General features: G+C 37.5%; 1 protein-coding gene across 4 annotated transcripts in view; it reads right to left on the bottom strand.

Moving 5' to 3' along the window:
• Positions 1–454: 454 nt before the first annotated feature.
• Positions 455–20130, bottom strand: part of LOC120071234 (U11/U12 small nuclear ribonucleoprotein) — a 65311-nt gene continuing 45635 nt past the window's right edge. For all 4 annotated transcript variants that reach the window (XM_090311011.1, XM_090311013.1, XM_090311012.1 and 1 more), the window contains one exon: positions 455–986. The gene's annotated coding sequence lies outside the window, so the exon portion shown is untranslated. The remainder of the gene's footprint in view (positions 987–20130) is intronic.

Below are 20130 nucleotides of genomic sequence, written 5' to 3'. Positions count from 1 at the left end.
TTAAACAGTCTAACCTAGGTGTTCGAGTTATTCCCTATATTGCAACTTGATCATAGATTCATCAAATTAATTTCTATATTGTCTAAGCTTAGCCAACTCACCTATAAAACTAGCTAAGAGTTCAAATTATCAAATTAATCAATTTCATTAGATGAGATACATTGTAATCAGTTGAACTAATCGTGTTAAGACTAAGGGAATACGCTAAGGTAAATATTCAATTTACATTAGCCTAAGTCAATATTCAACATGATTTTTCCTAGGTTGATTAGACCCATTATTCACTATCATAGACAATGGTTCACAAACTGATCTAATATCTTGTTACCTTCGATCAAATTACAATTACATGTCACGTATTATAATTTAGTCTCTAGCTATTGATTACATAATCCCAACAAGTTTGTCAGACATTCTTGAGAATACATAGTCATAAACATCCGAGATAGTAAAAAAAATCCAAAGAAAATATGAAAAATTATATTAAACGATCTAAATCTCACAAGTCTACAAAGAACGGGGAAAATCACTCTACGCCTAAGCTAGATTTACATCCTTAGCCCATAATTGACATGAAAATTGAGGAGGAATTGTTCGGATATCTCAAGAGGTCAAAGAACTAGAGAAAACTGAGAGAAAATAGTAGAAAATCAATTGGGATCAGATGATCAAAACCCTAGGCGGCTAACTCAATATGTATAAAAAAGGGTATGGCGCCGTAGTGGCACTACAACGCTAATGCGCCTCTGCGCTAGTCTATCTCTGCAGTGTGTGGCATTCAACACATCTCCGCAAAACAATGCTCTCTATCTTTAGGAGTCGAGCACGGTGCATGGTTGTGGACCATGCATGCAGGGAAAACTGGTAATTTTAACTTTCTCTTTCTCTATTGATGCATTGGAGCTCCGTTTTGGCCCCTTTTTGCTCCACTTCGTCACTAACACTTCATCACTAATGTTCAATTCTACCTCTTAGATGTTCGGTACCTACAATATTGTAAAATAAACATGTAAAACCTAAGATTAATCTTGAATTAAGTGGATCAAGATAACATATTTTCGGTCTTATCAAACATCCCCAACTTAATTCTTGATTATCCTCGAGCAAGGTAGAATTCTTCATATATTGACACAAAGATATACTCACTCAACTTGCAATATTTATTACTTAAGTCTTAATAGTCTCCTAGGATAAATTTTTGCAATCAACAATGGATTCAATCATAATCAGTCAATGAAGCACTATCAAAATTGATTCGAGACCTATTCATGCGTAAGTCAGTTCAAAGCCCTCCTAATTATGTCCTAACAACCTTAAGCGGTTTTATATAGCTCTCAATTCGTTTTCTCTCTGTTGTGGCTCAAGCACTAACTATTAAGAATCAAAACAATCAGGATAGTAAGATGTCGACCAAGGTGTCATAAATTAAATTCTAGGGTACCCTAAACTTGCATTCTTTTTACCTACGAGCATTAGCTTTCACACATCATTGCAAGAAACTTTACTCATCGTTTTCTCACAAGTGTTCTAACTAATCCTAGCAATGTTAGCTCTTCTATCCCTAATCATGCATAAACATTACAGGTGTGTTTGGGGAAAAGATTATCTGAAGACTATAATAACCACCTCTTGCTACATTAAATACTATTTTTTATTCCCCCACTAGCTATAGTCAACACTATTTCAAAACCTCCATTTGCTACAATATTTACTATTTGCTACAGTTTATACTATTTTCCACTCAACATTTTTTTTATTCTTTGCTAAAATGTTTACTATTTTTTTCTCAAAATAAAATAGTTTACACCTAAAACACATACAATTTTAACTCAAACTAAAATAATCACACCCAAAACACAACTATTATAACCCAACTATAATAATCTAGGACTATAGTGACCAACTCTTTACCCAAACGCCCCTTAGAGGCTCATCATTTTCTTTATATTGTATTGTTTTTAGTGCAAAGAATTTTTTCAGCTGATTTTTTTTAAAGCAGACATGTAAATCATTATTTTCTTCCTAAGTTGTACATTACATATCTTACAAGACACTTTCTAATCAATGGAACCTTTCAGAATGACAACAAAAATATAAGATAAATAAGACAATTATAAACATGCTAAACCTAAGTTGAAGCCACGAAGGAATGAGAGTAAGCAGGAGTTGGTTGAAATTTAAATGGGTTAATGGAAGAGGTGCTCGACTAAAGTACAACTGTAAAGAGAGAGAGAAAGGAAGGGTTGGTGTGAACAATCCACTCAGGCAAAAAGGGATCTTCTTTTGGATATAATTGAGTGTGGATGAGTTGGGAAGACTGTTGAATGAAATAGAGGTCTAGAAGGTTATGGAGTTTAAGAAAAATCAAAGGTTTCTGCGTACCCGGTAAAGAGGGAAGCTTGAGGTGTTGAAGCTGTTTTTGAGTTATTCAAGAGCTATTAAAGCTCCAAAATTTTTGGCAAGGTACTTTTAAAGTTCCTCTTGAATTCTATAAAGCTTACTTGAAATGGTTGCTGTTGGAATTTATGTTTTCAGCTCTAAAATTGTGAAGGAAAAACAAAGGAGACTGTTGGTTGAATAGCTATCCTACACTCGCATGCCTAGTGTTATAATCGAACTTTGAGATAATAGATTATGACCCACTTATGCAAGCGGTGCAGTGGCGACACGTGAGTGTTAACATATCTGGCAAAGATAGAGGGCCAAGAGAATGTCATAATGTGACCGAGGAGGACGGTGCATCATCCAACACACCAACATAAGTGGGCAAGCATGCCATGTTGAACATTAAGCAGAAAGACAAGCAACCATGTCCTTGTTGGTGTCAGTGATAAGCTCTATGGGGGCCAGATGGGACCTCGGGTCGTGACCTTGGAACGTGGGGTTCCGTCGCGAGTTTAGTCGAGCGGCTCAAGAGTTAGACGCATATTGATAAGATATGCAAGCACGTCAAATTTCATGTTAATCGGAGTTCAGGCAAGTGCTCTACGTTGGTGAGTGACAGCTCGCCACATTTGGGTGACAAAGAGGAAAATGTTCAAAATGCATTATAGGGAGAGGCATGGTGTCAACTCTTCACAACTCTTAGGTCCTGTGGCCTGAGTGAGTAGCACATGCATGTTTTATGGCATTGGCGAGCATTACAAGACAAATGTCTTGGGCATCTTCCATCAAGAATGGGATCTTATGGACAGTGTCGAACAGCATGGGTGTGCCGACATTGCGCCCCTTCCCATGGGCCAAAGGTTCGATGTAGCACCCAGTACGTTGTTTTCATTTGACAAGGGCTCAAAAAGGGCCTAAGTCTTGATTATGTCTAAATGGATGGATGTCTGGGAAGTCCCGAGTTGGATTCTCGCCCATGGGTTGGTTGATGATGGTTTTCAATAATTGTGCCCGATCAGGAGAGAGAAAGTTGATGACATCCCGACACTCAGGATGGCATCCTAAAGCATGAGTGGGACTCGATAGTTCCCAACTAGCCCGATACTTGCTCGAGTTCCAAAGCATTTAAGAGTATGGGGTGTAGGGATTGGTGTTCTAATTCTCCCGGAGTCTTATTATTTGTAATGATACACATTGTTTGATGATAAAATAAATGTTATTTCATTCTGACATTTACTCATATCCAATAAACAAAGCTCTTTGGTTTATTATGTGAACTTAAGCATGTATATGTAATATACAACTGGATCATGCCTTAAGTGATAACCTAAATAGGTCTATAGTATAAGATTAAGGTGCGATGCCTGACCCTGGTGATACTACGTATATGGCCTGCTTTGTAGAGGTTTGCAAGTGTTGTTTGTAGGAGGCCAAGTCACCGCTTGCACTTAAGGCTCATGAGAGACTAATCAATGCATCTCTATCACTTTGCGCCTATCAATAAACAATGAAGAGACGATTACAGCAATGATGGCACAATGCGACAATCGATCCAAGAGTTGTGCTTTAACCGTATGTAGTAATAAAAAAACACATGCGAAACTATGATCAAAAGATGCAGCTGAGCAACGCAAGAGCGGAGGATTGAGACACGTGTACAATTAACGATTGTGCAGAATTGACGGTCTGATTGCATAATAGAAGGAATAATATCCCTCCATCTTCGGAATTACCATAACCATGAGTGGGGACCACAAGGCCAGAGTCAAAGATCTGCACCTATAAGTACCCCATTAATTTCAGAGAAAAGGGATACTACTTGATACGGGGCTAGGCTGAGCTGAGTGCTTAAAAGAAGAAATATGGGAAGAAGACGAGATAAGGCCGAGGAGGTGAATCTCAAACTCAACCAGCCAAACACCTGATCGGAAGCTCTGTGCAAAGATCCCTACTACTGGTAGAGCAAGCCTGAGAGGGAAGCTCTTCCTACCATCAAATCCATCCTATCCGGTAAGCAGATAGTGACTTGCCAAGACATTGGCACTTGTTTGTATCTGTTCTATCTCCCTTTCATTGTGTATTTCATGTTTTCATTATCTCTTCATTCACACACCATGTATCAAACACTTAGTAGAAATATTCAATGTTTTGATAAATTCCATTTACCATTCTCTATCTATTTCCGTTCACCCACCAATCACTTTCTCCATGATATCTTCTTAATCCCCTAATGAGCAATATGAATCACTAAGAACTTAATCTTTATTAAAGATATAAAATATGTTTAGCTAAAGCATGCTAGATAGCATCTTCACCCGTGAGAGCAGAAGTGAAGGTGTCATTCTGATCTATCGAGAGAAGGTCAAAAGAATGTGTTAACTAAAGCGAGTAGTACTTCCAGACATGGAAGAAACCTTGCGTTCATTACGTTAGTCTCTGTTTCACCATAGACAAATGGGAGCGCGGCCGATCACTGAGAGGTGTACGCTAAGAGAAGAACGAAACAGTATTTGTACCTTCAATCCAATTAAGAACTTGCGTTGTTTGTATTATTTGTCTTTCTCTTTCTATTTTGTTCATAAGACATGTCACCACATCCCAGGTCTTTGCATAACTTTCACAGCCAGCCTTAATACCAGCATCTTGTACATGAAGTCTATATCTTGTATCATCTAGCTTAGGTTTATTGTATTTTTATATTTTTATCGCATCTTTACTGCTTTCCTTTATTTTATTACAATTTATATACTTATACAAACTCATTTTTAAAGATTGAAAACTTGGTCGCATATATCATGAACATACCACAATAACCTAAACCAGTCCCCGTGTTCGACCTCGGATCACACCGAGAAGCTTGCGGTAGAATTACACTAGGTTCCATCGTAAGGAAACTTGTGACAACGCATGGCATACTACATGAACATCCATAATTAATGCATAACTAGAAGTAGTATCGCATCATTTTGAGCAATTTATATCATCAATACAATAGAGTTGAAACTAGGTTGTAATCGGAGTTTGAAGTAAGAAAGGTTAACTGCAAAAACTAGAGAATAAGCCACTAGTAGCCACCATTGCGACGTTGCCCTTACAGCGTTGCAACGTTGTTCTTCATGAAGTTGAGGCATCGCAACGCTGTGATGAAGCGTTGTAATGTTGTGATGAAGCATTGCAACGCTGCTCATCCCTGTCAAAAAACACATGTGTCTGCGAATGGGTTCTTGGGAGTGGTCCAGTTTGACCAGTTTGATGGCATGGGGTCCGGTTTTGCCTAGTTTGGACCGGTTCAACCTCTTTGGGAGCTTTGGAGGGCTGTTTAGGTGGTTTGGGTCGGTTCGAGCAGTCTAGAGGCTTCCTCAAGCTGTTTTTAAACTATTTTTGTAATAAATTAGTTTATTGCTTGCTTAGGATACCAAAGTTGATCCGTATCAGTGTTGTTTAAATAATTTATGCATATGATGTATGTTATATTTAAATTAAACATGTATGTGCATATTGTATGCCATGTAGATTTAAAATCCCACCATAGGAAAGTATGTTTCATGCATTGATATATGTTATAAAGTTGTTATAATATATATAATATGCATGAATAGGGTTTCATAAGATTAATATAATTTTATATTAATGTGTGGAATGCTTTAAGTTTATGTTATAATATGTCTATTTGTTTGATAAGAGTTATAAAATGGATTAGACATTAAAAATCTATGATAAATATAAGATGCATGCTAACTTAGGTTTAATAAAAACTTTTTTTAATAGTTAAAATAGGTCGTTATCTTATAAAATATGTTTACAAACTTAATCAGTCTATAATCTTGTCTAAGGCGGAGGTACTTAAGTTGACGGTTTACGTAACACCTCCTACATGGGGATTTTAGGCGAATTATCGAGCGTTGTTAACCGATATTTATGAGCATGCATGAGTGGTGTGAGGTAATAAAATGGTTTATCACTTAGATATCATAAGTTAAATCCAAATATAAATGTTATACTTGGATAAACCACATAAACTTAGGATGTTTTTTAGCTGAAATATACCTGAGTACAAGAGATACCCAAATAGTTATAACACTTGACTGGAAAGAATATATACAATATATTATTTTTAGCTCTCACGTCCATAAGAGTTCACACTGAGAGAACCATGCTCGGCTTCATGTCACTTTTACCGCGACTACTCCATTCAGAAAGTGTTTGCATGGGTCAATATCAAGGTGAATAGGGGAAGTAGTTTATACTGAGTGGGTGCAGGAAATGTGTCAGCATATCCTATGGTCTCTTCCATTAGTTTGAATCGAGAGTTTCCTATTGTAATGACCCGACCCCCTAGGACTCAGGTTAGTCCATTACTAAATACATGCATACATAGAACCTAAAATGACACCCTTTTATGGTGAAATAAATGCTAAATAAATAAGATAAGTTCAAAAGGCCTTCATTAAATTCAAATATTAAAACAAAAGAAATGGGGTACCCATTAACCATAAATGATAATAATAAGTCTGAAAATAATTCTTAATAGTAAGTTTCAAACATCAAAATTGAAAGTTAAGAAAAACATGAAAATAAATCTAAATCTCATGAGCGGAAGCACAAAACTGGTCCTAATGGCTCGATCACGAATTCCGCTTATCAATCGTCGATGTATCTCTACCTTTACCTGAAACAACAACATGAGAAAGAATGAGTATAAAATATTCAGTACATAACCCAACTACTGGGGTCGGGCTAGGCATCTATGTCCTCTAGATGCCTACCTCTAACGAAACATAACAACTACTCTAGTCCTCATGGGACACATACATATATGAAAAACTGGTTTATATCCTACTTTAGTTAAGTATGCCCACTACCTCTGGTGAATCCTGAAGGAAACACAACCCCTAGTGAATTCCAGAGGAAACACAACCTCTGGTGAATCCCAGAGGAAACACAATATCTAGTGAATCCTGAAGGAAACACAATATCTGGTGAATCTGTAAGGAAACACAATATCCGGTGAATCCCGAATGAAACACAATATCTAATGGGCATCTAACTAATCAGTAAAGATAATATCACAGTCTCAACATCACAATTATCATAATATGGTTCTACAACATACATATACACCTCAACATCATGGCTATACAACATGCATATAATCCTCATATCAAATACAACCTCAGTGAATCAAGTATCATCTCTTACTAGCATGAAAGTATCTACATGCACAAATAAATCTTTCAGATTCTACTACAAGAACATATATCGATCGTACTATACTATCCATCTATCATGCTATCATTCTATCGTAAATTTTACCTATCATGCTCGCATATATCTAGTGTCTGGCCCCTGGGCAGATCTAGTAGTAAGATTACTTACCTCGATACTAGATTCAGATATCGATCCAAGCGGCAATCTTCAATTATCAATCTTTGAATTCAATTCCCCAACGAAGCCTGAGCAACAACCATTCTCAAGATTCCAATCTTCAAATTCTTCCTTCAATCAGACCCTGCTTCCAACTTTTAATCATTTTCTCCCGTCAAATTTCCAATTCACAAAGAATTTAACTCACCCCCTTCCACAATGAAATTAATTCTTGGCATTAATTTCAAATTAAATTTGTATGACATAATCCCTTCCAAAATGAAATTAATTCTTGACATTAATTTAAACTAAATTTGTGTGATTTAACCCCCTTCCAAAACAAAATTAATACCTGCCATTAATTTTCAAATTGAATAATTTCAACGTCAATCCATTACTTTTCCAATTGAATAATTTCAACATCAATCTATTAATTTCCAAATTGAATAATTTTAATGTCAATCCATTAATTTCCAAATTGAATAATTTCAATGTCAATAGTTAAATTTTCGCAATTACACTTAAGTCCAAAAATTTCAAAAATGCCCTCAATTAATAAAATTACTGAAATGACATAAATAATAAAAATTTGAGGTGTTACATTCTTCCCTCCTTAAAGAAATTTTTTCCTCGAAAGTTCATTCCTGAAAAAGCTCCGGGTACTGGGCCTTCATCTCATCCTCTCACTCCCAGGTAGCCTCCTTGAACTGGTGATTCTGCCATAGGACTTTCACAAATGCAATCTCCCTACGATGCAATGTCTTTACCTCTCTGGTGAGAATCTCTACAGGTTTCTCCTCGTAGCTCAAGTTGTCATTCAACTGCAAGGGCTCAAAGTCAATTGCATGGGACGGGTCTGTTATATACTTTCTCAGCATCGAAACATGGAAGACATTATAAACTGAAGACAGTGCTGGAGGCAATGCCAAACGGTAAGCTACAGGGCCAACTCGTTTCAAGACCTCGAAAGGTCCAATGAACCTCGGGCTCAGCTTCCCTTTCCTTCCAAACCTCATAACACCCTTCGTATGTGCCACCTTTAAGAACACTTTATCACCAGTCTCAAATTCCAAGTCCTTACATCTCATATTGGTGTAGCTTTTCTATTTGCTTTGAGTTGTTTGCATACAAGCCCTGATCTTCTATATTGCCTCATTCATGGCTTGCACTATCTCAAGTCCTAGCTATTTCTTCTCTTCTACCTCATCCCAACACACAGGAGACCTACAACTCTCCCCATAGAGGGCTTCAAACGACGACATGCCAATGATAGCCGGATAACTGTTATTATGCTAATTCCATCAAATGCAAGTGAGAGTCTCAACTCCTTGAAAACTCTAACGCACAAGTACACAACATATTCTCCAATATCTGGTTCAAACGTTCTTTCTGACCATCAGTTTGTGGGTGAAAAGTTGTACTAAAATTCAATCGAGTACCCAATGCTAACTGGAGACTCTTTTAAAAACTAGATGTAAAATGAGGTCACTGTTTGACATAGCTAAAACTAGTATCAAAAGAGGTGTGACAACCCCTTCCATATATAACTATGAAACTTAAGATGCTGAAAACCAACAATACTTTAACACACTCACGCTGAGAACTATGAAAACTGTCGTGAGCTTAAGAAAGTCTTATCCACTAAAAACATATATCTGAGCTTACCATTCTATCACAGTGAAAACTTCATATATGTAGTGGAGAAACTGGTCACGCTATATAATGCGTCATCTAAAGATACGTACCAGAACAAATCTGCTCAACTGAATACTGCTTCTACTCTAGAAGCACCAACTGTGATATCTCTCTTAAGGTCTATATGTCTGAGAATAACTCTGTCTAATTAAGTCTCACATTCATGAGAAACTCATCATGAGGCTCTATACTGTCATGGGCTATAAAACTTGCTTAAGTCAATCCTCATATTATCCTTTAGCCTTAAAACAATCACATATCATTACTTAGACCCTACTGCGGATGATCTAAAATGCCCTCTGAAAATGAGGTTTTGAAGTTCTGGATGCTAAAGCATCAGTCAATTGATAACACATTTCCATAACCTTGTAATACCGTAATTGATCCTTGAAGTTAGTTTTTACGATAAAACCTTCTTGACTCATAAGTCATAGCTTGAATTACTCATACTCCCTAGAGCTAGTTAATTCATTGCCCATGCAAGGGAAAACATACTATCATGTGATACTCCAAACCCACCAATAGCAACTTCTTGTTATCAACTCAACTTTATTATCAGTCTATCCCTTATGCCAATGGTGGTATTGGAAGATCCAACTTACTTTTGTGCATATACCACTTTTGTCTACTTCGGGCTGGATTAATTTCCTTTTTCAACCAAATTGATGGTCTTGCTAGTTCATGTTTCGAACTTGCACACTACGTCAAAATCCCTTAAACCTTACTAATGCCCTCGATGATTTACCTTTATAAAGCCTCAACATACTATGTCAATAGTTCTTGAGTATCTACAGCTACTAGTAACTCCATTTTAGCTTATCCCTTCTCGACCTTCTATTTCGGTAACAGATTTTTGTGTTAAAACAAAGTTCCATACCAATCACCTACATAAGTTATCTTTCTGTCTAACACATATTGTCCTAAAGTTCCACATGATAATGAGGTATTCTTCTTTTACACTAGAACAAATACCTTGTAACCCTTCGTATCAAGCCTCTGAACCATACTTGACTAAGAGTTTTGAACACATTAAATGCCTTTCTTTTTCCAAAAGAGTAAACTTTCTTGGATATTTTTTTTCCACTTTCAAGTGGAACATAATCTCTTTACTAAAGTATATTTTACTTAACTCTATAAGTTTTATCTCTCATATTAGGAATTTTCATCTTGTAGAATTCTCCTTTGCCAATTTTCATGCTTTTAAACTCCAAAAGACTTTCGTTTGTTCAAATTTGTCCAACTTTAATCTCCGCGTCACAATAAGGCTATGGACCTAATTAATCTATGTACTCTAAAATAATCCTTCAACCCAAACAAATAACACTTTGTTTTATAACCTTTAAGTCTAAACTCATGTCCAACTATTTTGGCTTCGTTTAATGACATCAACTTAGCTAGATATTCCTTTGGAATCCTTCATATCACTACACATACTTTAGCTAGTCCATCAAGTCATAGTATTAGTGATTATGACTTAAATCCTTTCCAAAATTCCTCTCAAAATGTTTAGTTTTAATATCTCAAAACCTTTAATAAATCCATAGTCTTTTCTTTTTCTCATTCTTATCCATAAAATAACTTTTAACCTTATACTTGAGTATGTGGCCTGTGAAGAAATTTATTTGTACTAACACCAAGTGCACTACTCAACAAAAAAACATAACACTAATCCTTAATGTATTCTTATCTGGACAATTTTAATTCTTGGCTTGAACATTTAAATACCTTTATTCCTGAATTGTCATAACTCTACATAGTTTCATCAAGCTTTAAGGTCTTTGAACTAAGGTATATATTTGTTTGTTTCTCACAAAATTTCCATGAGATAAACTAGTGTCAAGTGACCTTATAATTTTATTTATTTATTTTCTCCTTTTGTAGCATCATACCTAAATAATCCACTTATAATAACTTCTGATGAGTCACTGACCTAGCATTAGAATATAATTGGTGCATTTAAGCTAACCAAATATTTTAACGCACAACTACCATAAAACTTTTAATTGATAAGACATACCTGGTGATGACAAGAATCCGTTCATGGGCCATATGGACAATCTGGACTTACATAGTATGTTATTCTACAGAACCCAAAACATGGGCTCTGATACCAACTGTAATGACTCGACCCCCTAAGACTCAAGTTAGGCCGTTACTAAATACATGCATGCATGGAACTTAAAACAACACCCTTTTATGGTAAAATAAATGCTCAATAAATAAGATAAGTTCAAAAGACCTTCAATAAATTCAAATATTAAAACAAAAGAAATGGGGTACCCATAAACCATAAATGATAATATTAAGTCTGAAAAAAATTCTTAATAATAAGTTTCAAACATCAAAACTGAAAGTTAAGAAAAACATGAAAAGAAATCTAAATCTCATGAGTGGAAGCATAAAACTGGTCCCAATGGCTCGATCACAAATTCTACTTGTCAATTGCCGGTGTATCTCTACCTTTACCTGAAACAACAACATGAGAAAGAATGAGTAAAAAATACTTAGTAAGTAACCCCACTACTGGGGTCAGGCTAGGCATCTATGTCCTCTAGATGCCTACCTCTGACGAAACATAAAAACTACTCTAGTCCTCATGGGACACATACATACATGAAAAACTGATTTCTATCCTACTGTAGTTAAGTATGCCCACTACCTCTGGTGAATCCTGAAGGAAACAAAACCCCTGGTGAATCTCGAAGGAAACACAACCTCTGCTGAATCCCGAAGGAAACACAACCCCTGGTGAATCCCGAAGGAAACACAATCTCTGGTGAATCCCGAAGGAAACACAATATCTGGTGAATCCCGAAGGAAACACAATATATGATGAATCCCAAATGAAACACAATATCTAGTGGGAATCTAACTAATTAGTAAAGACACTATCACAGTCTCAACATCACAATTATCATAATATGGTTCTATAACATACATATACACCTTAACATCATGGCTATACAACATGCATATATGTCTCAATATCCTCATATCAAATACAACCTCAGTGAATCAAGTATCACCTCTTACTAGCATGCAAGTATCTACGTGCACAAATAAATCTTTCAGATTCTCATACAAGAACATATATCGATCGTACTATACTATCCATCTATCAAGCTATCGTCCTGTCGTAATTTTCACCTATCATGCTAGCATATATCTAGTGTCTAGCCCGTGGGCAGTTCCAGTAGTAAGATTACTTACCTTGATACTAGATTCAAATATCGATCCAAGCGAAAATCTTCAATAATTAATCTTTGAATTCAATTCCCCAACGACGCCTGAGCAACAACCACTCTCAAGATTCCAATCTCCAAATTCTTCCTTCAATCAGACCCTGCTACCAACTTTTAATCCTTTTCTCCCGTAAAATTTCCAATTCACAAAGAATTTAACTCACCCCCTTCCACAATGAAATTAATTCTTGGCATTAATTTCAAATTAAATTTGTGTGACATAACCCCCTTCCAAAATGAAATTAATTCTTGACATTAATTTAAAACTAAATTTGTGTGATAGAACCCCCTTCCAAAACGAAATTAATTCCTACCATTAATTTTCAAATTGAATAATTTCAACGTCAATCCATTAATTTCAAAATTGAATAATTTCAACATCAATAGTTAAATTTTTGCAATTACACTTAAGTCCAAATATTCCAAAAATGCCCTCAATTAATAGAAATTACTGAAATTATGTAAATAATAAAAATTTCGAGTGTTACACCTATGTTGCGCCTACTATCGTTTTTAGGCGACACTAGCTTGTTATTTATACGGCGATCCCTTCAGAGGGCTATAAATAAGATTCAGAACAACCTAAACATCGTAAATTAATAGGGTTTCTTAGTTTCGGGTTGAACATTGCCTTCTTATTCGGGGTAATATTTATACTCTTCTATGAAATCTGGAAATGGAGTGTCACACTTACAAGAGTTACTAAGTGTTAATAAGTTTTTTACCAAAAACAGTAACTAAATGACTATAGGTACTTTATTACTTTGGCTAAAATTAGATTTAGATGCAATTTACTTATAGAATTTGTTTATGTTACAGCATGTCAAACTCGATTATATGACTCTTAGCCTCTAATCAATTCAATGGGGAGGGTTATTTAAATTGGAAGTCAAACATAAACACAATACTAGTAATTGATGATCTGAGATTTGTTTTAACGGATGAATTGTTGGGATTGGTGTCCTAATTCTTCTGATAGTCTCGTAGTTTGTAAACACTTTGTGAACATATTGTTATTAATAAAATAAATGTTATTATATAAGCATTTGCTCAATCCAATAAACTAAGATTCGTGGTTATTTCATGTAAACTTAAGCATGTATGTGGAGACATATAAGTGGATCATGCCTTAAGTGATAACCTAAATGGTCTTTAGTATAACGATAAAGGAGGGATACCTTATCCTGGTGACATTATGGATACGGCCTGCTTTGTAGATGTTACAAGTGTTGTAAACTGTTACAAATGGTCTGATCCTGATCATTCATATGGAGACATGCTAGTGGGGGTATCCTATACAAAAAGTTTGTATAAGACCGGACCACGAGATGATTAGTCTCTTTATATAACGTTGTTGATAATTGAGACATACATTTCACGTGGAGACATGCTTGTAGTCGTGTTCCTGTTTAGTTCAAAGGTCGAGGATCGCTTTGGACTCGATAGTGATCGAGGATTCATCAGTTCTGCTGTTGGATGTTCCATTCGTTGAGATCGTGTTCGGATCGAGTTGTTCAACTATCGAAGAATATTTGAAGAAGAGTTCTTCAAAGGTTTGCATACTCTATCCCTTGTTGTTTCTTATAAGAAGCATGCTTGTAATTTACTTAATATGCATAATCATTTATGTTTAGACTGTAATAGTTTAAGTTCTTTCTCAATGGGATTTGGAACGATCCGCTTTCACTCACTAGATATCTATGTTTCGATTTCCTTCCATTGGTATTAGAGCCAAGTTATGTGATAACGGGCAAAAATGCACGTTATTACAGTGAAAAGATATAAAACAATCTGAGTATGCGATGATAAAAATATACAAAATCATGTCCAAAAGCGTTAAACTAAGAATATTGCGATCGCATGCACCTATCGCATAAAAGTAGCTAATTTACTTATTTTGTGCAGGAAAAATGCGTTGGCACAAAGCAAATTGCGATCCAAGGAATTCGGCGAACGCAAAGCCATGCGATCGTATGCGCTCGTGAGAATTTGTTCAAGAAGGTGGCCACATAAAGACGGCGCATCTAGGTGAAAGCTTAATAAATCATGATGGGACGAAAAGTTGATGACGATCGAATCCGAAATTAGTTGACAAGCCAACGACATACTGTAGCAAGTAGATTCAACTTTTCGATGACCATTAATCGGCACATCAGATAGAAGATTTAATGACCTCCCATCATTGCAATCATTAGATAGAAAAGTTCTTCACCTTGAGCTCTATAAAGATTGAAGGCAACCATCGTTAAAGGGTTTGAGTTTGACACAATTTTCCATATACATAGAAGATAGATCATATAACCGTTAGTTTGTAATTATTATACTTAGAAAGCGGAGGTGAGCAAAGAGAAGAAGACACTGAGAGATCATTCCTGGTTAGCTCGAAAGACTGTTGGGAAGCGCTGTAAAAGGAGAGAGGGTCGACACTTGCGAAAGCAAGGATATTCTTCTGGACAGAGTAGAGAAAAAAGACAGTGTAAAAGCCTCGGGAAGCAAGGCATTGCTACCGGGCTTCTTATCCCTACTTTCCATTGTGTTTTGTATTCTGACTTTATTTATAAAATGGAATTCTCATCTCAACTTCTGTTCAATCTCTCCATATTTCGCATGAGTAGCTAAATTTCCGAATGGGTTGAGGAGCACTTAGCTAACATGACCTAATATCTTCACTTTATGCGATCATCTTGTCTTATGTATGCGTCAATCACCCTTTAGAGGTACTTAAGAGAGTAGTCTAAAGAAAGAACCTAGACTTGAGAGAGTCAGGTTAGAATCTAGGCTTGAGAGAGTCAGGTTAGAACCGCATAAGCAAGAGATAGAAACATAAACATAAGTTCTGTTTGCTATTATGCATCGCATGCACCCTAGAAATAGGATATGATATTATGCGGTCATCTTGTGTATGTGTGTATCATTCATCATCGCATAGACAAGAATAGAGGCATAGACATAAGTCCTATCGACATTATCATATACATCACATGCGTCCTAGAAATAAGAACTATGGCATTTGCATTGAGAGATGACATGTTGTTGTGTATGTGTAGCATGATCGCATAACTTGAACGCAATCTTAGGAAGTGTTAGCTAAATCCCTTATCAACCTGTTCTTCGCATAACTCATTGTATTCTCGATTTCATCAACTCTTTACTCAAATCCGTCGCATAGAATTTATACTTAATAACACACCAACCAACTTATTTGTTTTGCCACCGCAAAGGAATAAAAATTTACCATCGCATAGTAACTCAGTAGTCCCTGTGTTCGACCCTGGACTCACCAGACAGCCTAGTAATATTTATACTTGGGTTTTACCAGGAAAACTTGCATGTGCAACGCATAGACCATCATCGCCATTATACACCATTATTTCATCATATTTACGACGCATCAAGTTTTTGGCACCGTAATCAGGGACTATGACAATACATATTGTGCTAACAGTAACTTTTTTATTTTCTTTGCAGCTTTCAACCTCTGTGCACTGCCTCTCCTTTGGTAAGGGAAGAAGCGGGTGTCGCATGAGCGAAGGACAAGTTCCTGAGCCCAACTACAACCCAGAGATTGAAAGAAATTTTCAAAAAAGATGAAGAAACAACCGCCAACAACAAGAGAGAAATCCCAACATGGCGGAACAACAGAAAGACAGAGAAGCAAACGCAAACAACATCATGGCAAACCCCATTCTCCTGGCGAACGATCGCAATAGGCCCATCCGGGACTATGTGTCGCCCAATCTCTATGATTTCTCCCTAGGAATCATGAGGCCAGCCTTGGACGGATCGAGGTTTGAGATGAAGCCAGTTATGTTCTAGATGATTTAGACAGCCAGACAGTTTGGTGGAAGGCATGGAGAGGACCCGCACATCCATCGCTGAAGTTTTATTGAAATCTGCAATACTTTTGTGTTCCCAAACATCTCAGCTGAAAAAGTTTGACTAACGTTGTTCCCATTTTTGCTATGCGACCAAGCAAGGAAATGGGCCTATTCTCTCGAACCAGAAGAGATAACATCTTGGGAACAAGTACTGGAAAAGTTCATGAAGAAATACTTCCCCCCGACAGAGAACGCAAGAAGGAGGAAGTTGGTTACAAATTTTGAACAGGATATTGACGAATCGCTCAACGATGCCTAGGTGAGGTTTAAAAGATTGGTGCGAGATTGTCCGCACAATGGCTTACCTGACTGTCTCCAAATGGAAATCTTTTATCACAGTTTGAACCCTGCATCTCAGACGGCTGCCAATACGGCAGCAGCTGAAGGTCTACTAGACAAAATGTATGATGAGGGTAAAAATATCCTTGATCGTATTTCGAAGAACCACAAAGATCGAAGGGAAAGCGATCAAAGACTTAAAATTCGAGAAGGTGACGTAAACAATGGGGCCATCGCATCTCTACAAAGTCAAATGAATGCGATGATGAATCTAATACAGAGCATCACAATTAATAGCCCGGGATCGCAAAGAGGGCAGGTCAACGCAGTCGAGCAGACAAGCACGAGTTGTGATACTTATGGTGATTTTCATCCGATGGAAGAATGTCCAAGGAATCCACAATCTATATGCTTCGTAAAAAAAAATCCTTTCTTCAACACTTAAACCCCGGGTGGAGAAACCACCCCAACTTCGTGTGGAAAAATCAACAACAAAGTTATCAACCCATGGCGCAAAAAGAAGGGCCGCCAGGATTTTTCCAGCGAACAAACGGTTAATCACAAAATCAAGCTAGCAGCTCGCAAGAGCCACCATCTTCATCTCTGGAGAGATTACAAAAGCAATATATCGAGAAGAATGAAACAGTACTTCATAATTAGGCGACTTTAATCCACAATCTCAAAATCCAAATAGGACAGATTGTGGGCGAGCTTAAAAGTAGACCGCAAGGGGCGTTACCGAGTTTAACTGAGCTCCCTCGCAACCTAGGGAATATGGGAAAGGAGCAATGTCAATTTGTGACTTTGCAAAGCGAGAAGACAATAGCAGAAGAGAGGACGGAGCCAAGGAAGACTACTCCAATTGCGATGGAATCCAAGATCCCATTGACACAGGATGAACCAAAAGAAAATGAGACGATGGAACCAGAAGTTGCATCCACACTTCTAAGCCTATGGAACAAGGAACCGTAAAAGTACAGCTGCCACCCTTCCCTCAGAGACTTAAGAAGAAGAAAAATGATGAAGTGCAGTACCATCGCTTCATGGACATGTTAAAACAATCAACATCCTTTTCACTGAAGCGATTGAAAAATGCCAAAGTATGCTAAGTTTTTGAAGGACATGGTGACAAAGAAAAAGAGCACAGGGAAGTTCGCAACAGTGGCATTAATGCAAAAGTCAAACACCATTATTCCACCGACAATGCACGACCCCGGAAGTTTCACGATACCCTGCTCAATTGGCCGGATATATATAGGTCAAGCGCTTTGCGATCTTGGGGACAGCATAAACTTAATGCCCCTTTCAATTTTCAAACAATTGAATGTGGGGCAGTTGGCACCCATGATGGTGACTCTCCAGTTGGCGAGACATGTCCCTAGTTCATCCAGAGGGGAAGGTGAAGGATGTCTTGGTCTCAATTAACAAATTTATTTTACCAGCAAACTTCATCATTCTCGATTATGAAGCGGACAAGGATGTACCCATCATATTGGGACGACCATTTTTATCCACTGGTCGCGCCCAAATTGATGTGTACAAGGGAGAGATCACATTGAGTGTAAATGGAAAGAAGCTCAGGTTTGACATTATTAAAGCCATGAAGTATCCGGAAGAAGAAGACCTAACGGATTCCGACAATGAACCCAGCTATAATGAAGAAGAAGAGTCTGAAGATGAAGATGAAAGAGAGGATGCGAGCACATCCGTAGCAACCTGCAACGCGATCATGGAAACGACAAAAAAAGAAGAAAAATTGACGTTGAATGAAGAGAGAAAAGCACAAAAACATCCTCAGAACAACCACCTACTGTGGAATTAAAAACCTTGCCAAGCCATCTGAAGTATGTTTTCTTGGGGCAAAATGAAACTCTGCCAGTAATAATTTCCTCTAAGCTAGAAAAAGAACAAAAGAATGCACTGCTTAGCATCCTGAAAAAATACATAAAAGCAATAGGATGGACACTAGCAGACATAAGAGGAATCAGCCCTCCATATTGCATGCACAGGATACGTCTCGACAAAAACCAAAAAGGGTCTATCGAACCTCAACGCAAACTAAACCCTACGATGAAGGAGGTCATGAAAAAGGAGATAATCAAATGGTTGGACGCATGCATTATTTATCCAATCGCCGACAGCAAGTGGGTCAACCCTATGCAATGTGTGCCTAAGGAGGGAGGAATGACAGTAGTTCCAAATGCAAATAATGAACTAATACCAATGAGGACCATCACTGGCTGGCGGATCTGCTTGGACTACCGCAAACTCAATGCAGCGATGAAGGAGGATCATTTCCCCTTGCCTTTTATTAACCAGATGCTGAACTGCCTAGCAGGAAATTATTACTTTTGTTTTCTGGATGAATATATGGGTTACAACCAAATAATGATTGCTCCTAAAGACCAAGAGAAAACCCCATTCACCTGCCTCTATGGAACATTTTCTTTTCGCCGCATGTCGTTCGGATTATGCAATGCGTCGAGCACATTCCAGAGGTGCATGATGGCCATCTTCTCTGAGTATCTTGAAGATTCAGTGGAAATTTTTATGGACGACTTCTCGATTTATGGTCAAACGTATGAAGTCTGTCTGAACAATTTGGAGAAGATAATTAGGAGATATGAAGAGACAAATCTTGTGTTGAACTGGGAGAAGTGCCACTTCATGGTGAATGAAGGTATTGTGCTCGGTCACAAAATTTCCAAGGAAAGGCTGGAGGGGGATAAGGTGAAGACTGAGGCCATTGAAAAGCTTCCACCACTAGTAAATGTGAAGGCTGACAGGAGTTTCCTAGGACATGCAGGATTTTATCGTCGTCTTTTGAAAGACTTTTCAAAGATTACTCGACCGTTGAGTGCGTTGCTGGAGGCTGGGAGAACGTTTGACTTTAATGAACAATGCCGCAGCGCATTCAAAATACTGAAGAATGCATTAATAATCGCACCTGTGTTAATCGCACCTGAATGGACACATCCATTTGAGCTGACGTGCGACGCTAGCGGTTATGCGATGGAGGCGGCGCTAGCACAAAGCAAGTAGAACCTTGAACCTTGCCCAAATGAATTACACTACCACTGAAAAAGAACTTCTTGCGGTGATCTCTGCGCTAGAGAAATTTAGAGCTTACTTGCTGGGATCCAAAGTGATCGATCACACTGACCACTTGGCAATCAAATATTTAATGACCAAGAAAGATGCAAAGCCAAGGTTAATTTGATGGGTTCTCCTCCTTCAAGAATTCAACATGGAAATCATTGATCGCAAGGGGACGGAGAACCAGGTTA

The sequence above is a fragment of the Benincasa hispida genome, chromosome 2, assembly GCF_027475165.1.
Source record: "Benincasa hispida cultivar pf3 chromosome 2, pf3_genome.v1.1, whole genome shotgun sequence".
NCBI classification, from domain to species: Eukaryota; Viridiplantae; Streptophyta; class Magnoliopsida; order Cucurbitales; family Cucurbitaceae; genus Benincasa; species Benincasa hispida.
Note: the sequence above shows the minus strand (reverse complement) of the source record. Positions and strands in the feature narration are given on the sequence as shown.